Genomic DNA, 12,009 nt, shown 5'->3' on the forward strand with positions numbered 1-12,009 from the left:
TCAGGAAAGAAAATCTTTCGTTTTAATTTTTAATTCATTTATTTATTTATTTATATCTAGAAGCAAAACCGATTATCGTATTCCAGGGTGTTATTTTGTGTATGGATATCGTTACTGCTTTCTAGAGTTACACTTTTAACACATAAGCATAAATAAAATAATTAAAATCATTTATATAGATACGGAACTAGTACTACCCATGCAGAATGCGCATCCTTATTTACCTCTAAAAATTTGGGCAAAAAAAGTACGCATTACACACAGCAAAATACAGTATTGATTATAGCCATTCTGAGCAGTGTGAGGTGGAACCTCATGTGGTATTAATTTTCATTTCCCTGATGATGAGTGACATTGAGCACCTTTTCATATGTCTATTCAGGCAGACTTTTATAGATACCTGGAAATCTGTCTGTCACTCTCTGTGAGGTCCCATGCCTCTTGTTTTTTTCTCAGCATGTAGGCCTTTCTTCTGTATGCATTGCAGTGCCCTCTGCCTACTGTTCATTTTAATTCCCCTCAACTCTGGCCTCCATTTGACTCTTTGCTACATCCACATTTGTCACTCTTCCTTCCTTGGAGTTTTCTAAAATTTGTCTTTTATGTATAACCCCAAAGAAATTTTCATATAATACAAATCTGAACATATCTCACTCCTGATTAAAAATCTTCAGTGATTCCCTATTTTTGTCCACAAAAATAACAAAAAAGTTTGTCCACATTTTTCCAGCTCAGGATGCTGTAGTGTGAAGTCAGGAGCTATGGCAGCTATCTTGCATCCATGAGGTGGCAATGTCCAGGAAGAAATCCACTGTATTGGGGTTGATAAAGTGAAAGGATTAAAATAAATCTGTTTCTTGATGATATTACTAGACAGAACTTGACCTAGCACTATCCATCTCCAAACTTTTTGTAAAGTAAACTATGCATATTGTCCTGGTTTAAGCCATTGTGAGGTATAATTATAAATTAGTTATCATTGAAAGTGTCCTAATTGATGCAAGGCCTTGGGAGTAATGTTTTTAAGATGACTGCCCTTTCCTCTGTCTCTGCCTTCCCATAATTCCTTGTATCACTTCAGTACCCATTGATAATGCAGACAATTTGGGGATGACCACCATCTCTTTGGGTAGAGGCCTACCAATGAGCTCCCACAGGAGCAGAAGATTGTGGGACTAGTCTTGGCAGTGGTGAGTGGGTGGGGAGTGCACTGTGTTGTCCAAATGTCTCAGCTTCTCTGCCTTCCTTCTGGGAGCTCTCTCTGTGTTTCTGGTTCCCATCTCTCTCATTGTCACCTCTGCCTTCCATTGCTTACCTTGGATTCTTCTCACCTCAATACTGGCTCCTTTATTTATTTATTCTGATCCGTTGAGAGAAAAGAGTTTTGGACACCCAGATTCATTGACCCTTGATGTTGAAAGGGTTGGACTTCTGCATTCCATAGAGGGTTGAGGTTGAAGAAAACAGTCAGTTACTTGAGTTTCTAAACGGGCCCAGCCTGCTCCCTAAATACCGTTAAAACAAATGCCATGTTGATTTATTCATGGTGTACTGGGGCCACGGAGAAGCACAAGGAGCCCTGGTTTCCTGTTACCCAACTGTTTTCTGTTCACTTGCCCCTCCTCGGTCCCTCTTGTGGATCTGCTGCTAAGATGATTAGAGCCAGAGTCACTCTCCTCAGGAAGCCAGAACGTAGCACTGCCCAGATCATGGGTCATGGTTTGTGCAGGCGCTGGGGAGCTTGACAAGGACACACTTGGTAGGAGAGTGGGGACAAAGGACTCCTCGGAGGGAGGTCTAGAGAAATGGTAAAGAAATGAGTACGGCAAACACACACAACTCTTTCCAGACGTTTTGCCGTGAGAGAGAGCCAAGGAATTGGTTAGAAACTTAAGAAGAATGTGGAGTTGAAGAATAAATTTTTTTTAAAGCAAAGAGGTTCTAGCCTGTGTGAGGGTGCTGATAGGAATGACGGAGTGGAGAGAAAAATACTGATGCTGCGAGAGAGAGAGAGGATACGTGAAGGAGGGAGTTTCTTGAGGAAACGAAGGGGCGGGATTCAGAGGACAAGTAGAGCATAGGTCTTAGGTAGGGGTACTTGTTTTCTGGCCATGGAGGTAGAAGCTGGAGCAGACAGGAATGTGGACTGGTGGAGTATAGGGCAAGGACATCAGCTGTGAGCAGGCATGACAGAAGAGGTTCAAAGCTTTAAGGAGAAAGCAGAAAGATTGAAATAATAATTACTATGGACCAAGGGGAAAGGAAAGCAATAGGGAAGGAGTAGCCTTCCAGAGCAGCGATGTGTCGCCACATGAAGAGACTGGCACTGGATGTTGTGTGGGACCCCTCCGCAGGACTCGGCCCTGCCCTGTCAAAATTACAACCTTAAACCATAGGCCAGTCATAGTTCCCCCGTCAAAACACAAGTTTCTTCTTTTGTCATTTGTTGATAGTGACATTTAGCCAATTCCCAGCTTGTTGAGCTCAGAGGCAAGAAAGATGTGAATTTGATACAGCAACTGCCCCACAGAAGGGGCTCAATAAATGGCAACCAGCATGATTTGTGTGGGTTGGAGATCATAAGTTTTCTCCCTTTTCCAAGTCTTGGTGGAGTCCCAATTGCACAGCAGTTCCTTTCTGGTCCCCTCCTGTCCCCTCCTGTCATTGTGGAATCTTCCTTATTCATTGCATCAACCTTTGCAAATGATTGCCTTGGAGATTCTTTTTTTTTTTTTGGGGGGGGGGGATTTAACAGTTTGATTTATAAGTATTTAAAAACATCAGTCCATTAAATCATGTAGAAATAGGTATGCAAAAGGTTTGCAAAACAAAACATACTTTAAATATGTTTAAGTACAGCGATTATCTGAAATTCTGGATTTGTCAGTCACGTCATTATTATCCTATGGCAGCTAAGTAATCCTTAATTTCAGTGGGAGTAAGTCTCCTAAATCCAGTTTCATTGCCGATTCCAACTTTATGTTATCTTCTATCATTTGCCCTTAAAACTTTCCTTTAGAGTTAATATGGCTCTATGAATGGCATCTGCAAGTTCTAGATCTTCATTGTATCTTTTCTCAAGGAAAGTTTTTCCATTCACATAGTTCTTTCTCATTGCTGAGGCTTTCCAGGCAAAGTCAGCTCCCGATGAATCTGACTGAAATAAATACGGTCGTCCCTCATTCCAACTGCAAATTAGTAAAGAAACTCCAGATGGGCAGATACTACCTGACTGGATATATTCTTGCATCACAGAAGCTATTCTCTGTACCACCTGAGCTGTAGGAATGGATTCTTGGCAAATAAGATAATATTGCTGAGCTGGTTTTCGAGCTCTGTGCATAAGCATTCTATAACCTGGGCCCATGCCCAGGGCCAACTATATACCAAGCCTGTATGTTTGGTAATTGGTTCCACTTTGTGTACGCTTCGCTCATCACACAGAATGGATTTCTGTTTCTTCTCCCTTGCTAATACCACACCATTTGCAACTTTAATTCCCACTGGAGGGGCTCCACCAGCTACAGCAGCCAAAGCATATTCAATGTGGACAAGTTTACCGGAGGGGCCGAACATAGTCAATGAAAAGCTGTAACTGCGCTCCGCCATCTTCACCCAGAGAGTCCTGCCCTGCAGATTCTAGAGAACGAATGTTCTCGGGGCATCTCTGTGGTTGCATGCAGGTGGAAAAAACCGATTATTTCCCACACTGCAGAGCATCAAATTTCAAAAGAAATTTGAGCCACATAAATCATTTTAAATTGTCTGGTAGGCAGTTTGAAAAATTAAGATGAAACCAGTGAAGCTAATTTTTAAAAGTAGTTCATTTTTTATTGTATTTTTTTCCATTACCATTTATTCCCCTTATACCCTCTTCCAATTCCACCTGCTCCCCTCCCCCAAATGTAAAAATTAAAACAATTAAAAAGTGAGTGCCTGGAGGTGGAGTTAAGTCACCAATGATTTGATCAATCATGGCTATGTGATGAAGCCTCCATTAAAAAAAAGAAAAAGAAAAAGAATGAGGTTCGGAGAGTTTCCATGTGCCAGGCCCCAGACCCCGTGGGGACAGATGCTCCTTTATTTGAGACCTTGCCCTGTGTATCTCTTCTTCTGGCTGTTGATTTGTATCCTTTAATATCCTTTGTAATAAACAGGTAATCTAGTGAGTAAATGGGTTTTCTGAGTTCTGTGAGCCATTCTAGCAAGGAAATCGAACCTAACAAGGGTGTGGTGGGAACCTCTGATCTATAGCTGATCAGTCAGAGAAGCACAGGTAGCAGCCTGGACTAGCGATTGGCATCTGAAATTGGGAGAGAGGTGGGCTTGTAGGACTGAGCCCTTAACCTGAACGATCTGATGCTGTCTCTGGGGAGTTTGTGTCAGAATTAAGTTACATCGCAGGACACCAAGCTGGTGTGGGAGAATTGCTTGGTGTGTGGGGAGGGGGGAAGCCCACATGTTAAAACTGGGATCCGATCAAAATTGTACCTCCCAACAGCCTCTCCCAATCTTCCTCCTCATTGACCCCACCTTTTTTCATGATAGCCAAGTACCCAACCCAAGTCTAAATCCCCATCAGGGGAACTAGACTATAAATTTAATTTCATTTTAATCTACTTAAATCTAATTAGCTGCATGTGGCTCCTGGCCACAGGCATGGCCCCGGTGGCTCTAATGTGCCCGAGGGCCTCCCCTGTGCCACCTTGAGCCCATTAGGGTTGTTCTGTGTCCCGTTTGCCTCTGTGTTCTGGCCACAGAACCTGGCACTCGCAGTCCCCGGGAAGTTCAAAGAAATGAGTATCCTTATGCTCTCACATTTGTCTTTGTAGTCCTGGTTTTCTCTCTGTGTTTAAAATTTTTTTTAATTTTATTTATTTATTTTTAGAGAGAGGGGAAAGGGAAAAAGAGGGAAACATCAATGTGTGGTTACCTCTCACATGCCCCCCACTGGGGACCTGGCCCGCAACCCAGGCCTGTGCCCTGACTGGAAATCCAACCAGCGACCCTTTGGTTTGCAGGTCAGCGCTCAATCTACTGAGCCACACCAGCCAGGGCTCTCTCTGCTTTTGACCAATGTGCTTGTAAGAGAGTCAGTGGTGTTTTCTGAAAACTTTTAAAACCTCAAAGAGACCTCTATGTCCTCAGCCCAGAAGATCCCAAATGGACTCGGAGGTGCAGAGGGTCACGGGGTGGTAGGAGCGAGCCTGTAAGAATCAGGAAGGACCCTGGTTCCTGCTACTCCAGCAGCCCCGGGTCTGCAGTAGTTTCCCCTCATTTGCAGGGGATGCATTCCAAGAGCCGCAGTGGAACCGGGCACAGCACTGAATCCTGCATATGCTATACTTTTCCTATGCCCACAAACCTATGATACAGTTTCATTTCTAAATTAGGCATGGTAAGAGGTTAACAACAACTAATAATAGAGTAGAACCCTTATAACAATACACTGCAATAAGAGTTATGTCTTCGGGGGCCATTATTAAGTAAAATAAGAGTAACTTGAACACAAGTGCCAGCGCACCTAGTAACGGAAGGGCTATGGAGTGACTAATGTGCAGGTGGTGTACACATCACGCCCAGGTGGCATGCAGCGGTGGGATGGAGCGGGACGCCGTGAGAGTTCATCAAGCTACTCGGAACTGCGTGGAATTCAGAGCTGATCCATAATGTGTTTCTGCAATTTTTCATTTGGCTGTGGGGAACTGAAACCGCAGGAAGGGAAGCTGTGTGTAAGGGCCCGGTGCTGCTGTACTTCCCCTTTGCTTTCGACAGTTCTGCTCTTTCACGGGCCTCGCCCGCGTCAGGGCACGATTCCCGAGGGGTAGAGAACTGGAACCCTCAGCTCTTGGCTGACCGAGGAGCGTGGGGACCCAGGCTCCTGGCACCGAGGGCTTCACCACTTTGAGCCTCTGTCTTCTCACTTGGAAACGGTCTCTTAACAGTCCCTCCTGCAGGGGAACTCTCTGCACAAAGAAGAGGGACAGGGGATGATCACAGCGGGGAAACGCTGCTTCAGGAAGGAGAACCAGCGACCGGCAATGACGGGCGGGCGCGGCTGCGGAGGAACCTCACAGCCTCCGCAGTAACGTGAGAAAGAAGCCAGGCGCGGAGGGGCCGCGCATCTGCCGGACCTGTAATAACAGGGGCGCCCCCTGTGCCCACTGGAGTCACAGCAGTGCTCGTCTGTGAGCGCGCGCGGGGGTGGGGGGCTGGGAGGAGGCGGGTGGGCATGTCCTGCGTCTTGATGTGGGCGCTGGTTCCGCAGGCGTGTGAACCTTGTGAACCTTCGCTAATGGGACGGTTATGGCATGTGCAATGCTCTGTGTGCATCGTGCTTCAGTAAACATTTTACAGAGAGGGAGAGAGAAAGAGAGAGCGCTGGATTCGTTTAATACGTGGGTCTGAATTTCTCTTTTTGTGTGTTCCGTTTAAGTCAAACCAAATGAAAAAGCCGATATGTGGTCACTTTGGGTCTGTAAAAATGGCAATTTCATATGGTTCAAACTCTGGGGCATTTCTTTCAGTCACTTCCGGGGCGCTGGTCTCACTGAGTCAGAACATGTGGGCGTGGGGCCCAGTAACCTGTATCTTTAGCAAATGCACCCAGGTGACTGGGATGCTCTTGTGCCCACAGACCCATTTGTAGGACACTCGGGTATGATGACAAGAGCAGAGAGTGGAGCCGGTTTCTGGCTGTGTGGTCTTGGGCACCTTCCGCCATTTCTCTGAGCTCAAAGTGCGGCATTTGGAAAGCGGATCTCATCACAGGAATCAGGGGAGTGTCGACCAGGATGAGATCTGGGTTCACAGCCCGGTGCTGGCAACAGACAGACAGAAAACGGTGGCGGCATTCGTTCCTCTTCTCACCTCCCCGTGGCCGGCCCACGGGCCTGCAGCCCGCAGCCCTCCCCGCGCTGCAGGACAGGCCTCCAGGCCGCCTCTGACTTCTGCTCAGTGGAGCCCGCAGGGGCACCCCCTCCTTAGCACACCATCTGTGCCGCGCTGTCTGCTCCCCAAACTCTTCTGAGCCTCCTGCTGTGCCAAGCTCACTGAAATGCCCGGGGTGGGAGGGTCTTTTTCCCCTACCTGGTGACATGAGGGAACTGGGGGCGAGGGATCACCCATAGAGTGATGGGCTCTCCTTGCCCGCAGGTGGATGGGGAAGCCCCACAGGATGGGGAGGTGGCTTGCGGGAGGCCACCAGCCTTGGCAAACCCAGGAGCATCTGACTCTAGAGCTTGGGCTCCCAGCCCTGGCCTGGCTGACTCCGCACACCAGAGCTAAGGCAGTCAGGGTGTGTGAAGGTCACCGGGTCCTCTCAGGATTCCCCCTGTTGCCACCTGAGTTGCTGCTGGTTGAGAAATGGGTAACACTCACCAAAAATTCCAGTGTGCCAGGCAGGCGCTGTCTCCCAATCTGAAGGGCTACCCTGTGAGGGACAATTTGAGACAGCTCCATTTCGCAGATGGAAGATAGAGGCTCAGGAGAATAAAACAGTGGTGAATGCACAATGCCGTGTGCAGATGATATGTTAAAGAGCTGTGCACTTGAAACTTGTATGGTTTTATTAACCAATACCACCTCAAAAAGTTCAATTAAAAAAAAAGGAAAAGAAAGAAAAAACCCCAGTCCTTTGCCAAGAACATGCAAGTAACCGGCTCCTCCCAGTCCCTCCAGTGCCCCATCCTCACATCCGCCTTCTGACTCAGACCTGAGTGGCCCCCAGGGAGGCTCTTCAGGCCCTGGTCTGTGGTGAAGGCTGACCCGGGGGACTCAAGGTGGCCCACGGAACTGCAGCAGCGGAGGAGGGGAGGCACAGAGCCACAGCCTGCCTGCAAGGGAAAACTGGGTCCCACAAAGTTTCCTGTCGGAGCTCAGAAGGGGGTGGACTGCAGAGGCCAGAGCCATGCATCTTCTTCAGCACATGGGAGTGCAGGTCCCAGAGGCCAGACCCGGGAGTCCAGGCCCCTGGCCCTCCTGCCTCAGACCCAGGAGTCCAGGCCCTCAGTCCTTCCTCCCTTAGTGACCTTCTTACCTCCTTAGCTCTGCTGCCCCCTGGGGTCTGAAGGAGGAGGCCTCTGGGCCCTGCACTCCCATGTGCTGAAGAGGATGCCTGGCCTCTGGCCTCTGCAGCCCATCCCCTTTTGAGCTCCCGACAGGAAATTTTGCAGGACCCAGTTTTCTCTCTGGCTCTGTGCCTCCCCTCCTCCGCTGCTGCAGTTTCGTGGGCCACCTTGAGCCCTGGGTCGGCCTTCACCACAGACCAGGGCCTGAAGAGCCTCCCTGGGAGCCACACAGGTCTGAGTCAGGAAACGGTTCTTTCCAGGCCTCAGTTTCCCTCTCTGGAAAATGAGACCACTCCTGTCTTGCTTCCCTGGGAGAGGATAGAGCTGGGAACAAGGAAGTCTCTCTCTCCCTCTCCCTGGCTCTTTTGGTCTGTTTTCCTCCGGGGAAGGGGTACCAGCAATGGAGGAAGCAATATGGAGGCGCTTCAGCTGGAGGGACAGGGTTATGGGCAGGCTGAGCCCTCCCTAATTCCTGGCCTGGAGGTCCCACAGCTCTCTCCAGAGGCAGAGGTGGGTGTATCTTCATCGCCGCCTCCCTTCCTCCCTCCCTCTCAGGATTCCAGCAGGATCTGGGAGGCCTAGGTGTTTCCCAGAACATAGTGTGTGGGAAGAACAGGCGGTGGAACTACAGCGCAGCCAGAGCTCCGCTGAGGTCTGAGCCCTCGGAGTTCCTGGAAGTCCAGGGCCGTCTGCTTCCAGGTTTGGGACCTTCGCTGATCTGGGATGCCTGGCCCAGGGTCCCACCTCGCTGGGAGCTTCTCACACCATCCCTCTCAGGACTGGCCTCTCTGAGGGGTGGACACCAGGATCCCGGGCCTGGTTGGGGCCTCCCAGCTGCTGGGCTCCCCCTCCCACTCCTCAGCCTCCCTCCCCATCCTCCCCTGCCTCCCTCCCTCGCTTCCCCCTCCCTCCTCCTCCTTCCATCTTCTCTCTTTTTCTTCTTTTTTCTATTTCCCCTCTCCACCTACCATTCTGACTCCATCCCAACCCCACTCATTCATTCAACACATATGCATGAGCACCTACTGTGCTCCAGGCACCGGTCCGGACCCTGAGGAAACAGTCGTGAACAAAACAGGTAGAGACTGCTGCCTGGGTAAAGCTCACGAGCTAACCAGGGAGACGCCCATTATACAAAAAAAGATACTAAATGGGCAAGTTATACTTTCTGTAGGAAGACGATAGCTTTTTCTCTCCTCTGTCTCACAGTATCTAGATCGTCCCAAAGCAGGACGCCTTGCAGAGAATCTGCCTGGACTCAAGCATTGAACAAAACACAGACCTCCTCAAGTTACTTCCCTGGGTCCCTTGCTCTCCATAGTTCCCCTGAGGCAAGTAATCAGTGAGACAATAAAATTCATCCCTGAAACGACTAGGCAGGACAGCTCTAGGGAATGAAGGGCTGAGTGGCCCGCCCCCTTCCGAGGTCCCTCTTCTGTCGCCTTGCTCCTCAGGGTCGACCTGGCTCTGCCCATCCCATCCCCAGTGCTTCTCCTGTGCCATAATTTCCAAGCTCAGACTCAGAGCTCGCTCTAGTCCAGAGGAAACCCTGATATGACCGACCGCACAGATGCCCAGGCCAGAAGTCCCCAGCCTGTCCTTTCACTGTGTCCCTCATTGGTGCCAGAGCTGCCTGTCCCTGCCCTGCTCACAGCCCTCCCATGGCTCCCCAACGCCCCCAGACCAAGTCCTAGCCTCTGAATCTGGCATTCAAAACCTTTGAGGGGTGGACCTTGCTAGGCACCCCACCCCCACTCCCCCCCACCCACCGTGTTTCATCATTTATGCTCCACATCAATCCGTCCATACTTTCTTGACTGGTCAGGGCATTCCTTGCCTTGGATGCCTTTTCTGCTCCATTATTCAACCCCCACCCCCTCCCTTGCCCTTACCCTGGCTAATTCCTCAAGCATATCACCTCCTCCAGGAAGCCTTCCCTGACTCTCCGGCTGAGTTGGTGCATCCTCCAACTGGTCTGTGGCCCTCTGTTTACACAGCTGTCTCTTCTACCAGACTGGCATCTCCTCAAGGGCCGGGCCAGGTCTTAGTCATCTTTGTTCCCGGCATCGCCCAGCTGGGAGCCCGGCCGGTCACCAGTACAAGGGATGTCCCCATAGTGAACAAATGTTCTGTCCTCTGCCTTTTGCCCATGTCTGCCTTATTATCGCCCCAGTCTTCTCTCCTCTGTCCTGCTGGTCTGTAACCACACCCTGAGGCTTTTCTGAAATCCTGGGAGGGCCCCTGAGGACCCAGGGCAGGGACCGGAGGTCAGCCCCGTCGGAGTGGGGGGTTCTGGGAGACATGGCTGTTCGTGAGGGTTGCAGGAGGTAGTCCCACCCCTACGAGTACCTGCCTGCTGTAGGAGGGCCCACTTTCCTCTGTTCTTTTCTTTTAGCCCTGTCTTCCTTTCTTCCAGCCTTGGTCATCTCTCCCTTCAAGGGATTCTGGGAGCCTAGGCTCTTGAGTCTAAGGGAGGAAGAGCTGGGGGCCTGGACTTCTGGGTCTGAGGGAAGAGGGGCTGGGGGCCCGAACTCCTGAAACCCAGAGGAGGAAACTATTGGGGTGTATAGTCCTGGTCCCTCCTCCCTCGTCCACACTCTGGTTTTAGAAACATCTGGTTTTATACAGCAGCTCCACCCAGCAGGGCAGGGTGGGGGCTGGATAGTCAAATGCCCAGCTTCTGAGTGGAGCTTGTACTTCCCCCTCTCCCCACCCTGGGGTAGAAGAATCACTGGCCCCTCCTGCTCTGGGCTCAGCTCCCACCGGAGGACCCATCATCCTGACACAGACAGACACCAGGCGGTGGCCCAGGCTCCCGGCAACGCCGTCAGCACAGGCTGACTTTGCTCCGGTGGGTGGGCGGGGTTCCCGAGCTCCGGCCCTGAACTGGCCTCTTTCCCCTTGACAGCCAGGCTCAGGCGAAGGCCCAGCCTGGCGCTGGCCCAGCACAGGCCGCCGGCCCAGCACAGGCCGCCGCTCCAGGAAAGCTCAGGGGGCGAGGGCTTGGCATCCCGCGTGGGGAAAACTCCAGGGCAGGCAGACGAGGTGGGGCAGGGGGGAGACAGGAGGACTGAGAGGCAGCAAAACAGAGAGAAACAGTGAATGGGGGTGAGGGGAGGGATACAGTGAAACACAGAGATGAAGCCTCAGGAAGAGATGCACAGAGAGGCAGCGAGGATGAGGGAGGAGAGAGACCGAGACAGAGTGATGCACAGATAGCGGCAGGGAAAGGAGACATGGGCAGCCCCTGAAAGGAACAGAGAGAAACGAAAACTGGGAGATAGGAAAACATGGGAAGGTAGGGATACAGTTATTCAGAAAGGAGAGAGAAATATATAAAGAGAGACGAAGGCAGAGAAACTCAAGGGGAGAGGGAGAAAAAGAGAGACAATGGGTGAGAGCCAGGGAGAGATACTCAAAAAGAAAGAAAGGCGTGGAGTAAGCAGAATCGAACATTGGGAAGACTGAGAGCCAGAAACTGACAGACACGCGCAAACCCAGAGAGAGCAGGGAGAGAGCGGGAGAGAGATGGAGGGGGGGGAGGGGGGGGAGAAGAACAGGGGAACACACACAGAACGGGAACCAGACAGACAGATGGACAGAGAAACAGGGCCAGGAAGGCAGAGGCGAAAATGGTAGACTGAGAGAAAGACAGAGACAAAGAGAGAGAAGGACATAGGAGGGCACAGGGATAAAGAATTAGAGTCACAGACACAGGGTGGGAGAAAGATACGGAGGGAGAGACAAACACTGGTTTCCTCGTAAGAGGAGGAGACAGAAATAATCATGAAAAGAAGGGCATGGAGACGCTGACATTTATCACTGAATCTTCTGGTTCTGAGGGCCCGGGAGGTCAGAGGCCCCAGGGCCCCGGACTCGCACCTTTAGGCTGACTCAGTTTCCTCAGCAGCTCCCGGGGGCGCTGACCACCAGCTCTGAG

At 50.8% G+C, this 12,009-nt stretch overlaps 1 pseudogene; it reads right to left on the bottom strand.

The window, feature by feature from the left end:
• Nucleotides 1-2,898: 2,898 nt before the first annotated feature.
• Nucleotides 2,899-3,609, bottom strand: LOC129081621 (proteasome subunit alpha type-2-like; annotated as a pseudogene).
• Nucleotides 3,610-12,009: the final 8,400 nt, after the last annotated feature.

The sequence above is a fragment of the Pteronotus mesoamericanus genome, unplaced genomic scaffold (genome assembly GCF_021234165.1).
Source record: "Pteronotus mesoamericanus isolate MK-2021 breed Mesoamerican mustached bat unplaced genomic scaffold, CSHL_Meso_final scaffold_1135, whole genome shotgun sequence".
Lineage (NCBI taxonomy): Eukaryota > Metazoa > Chordata > Mammalia > Chiroptera > Mormoopidae > Pteronotus > Pteronotus mesoamericanus.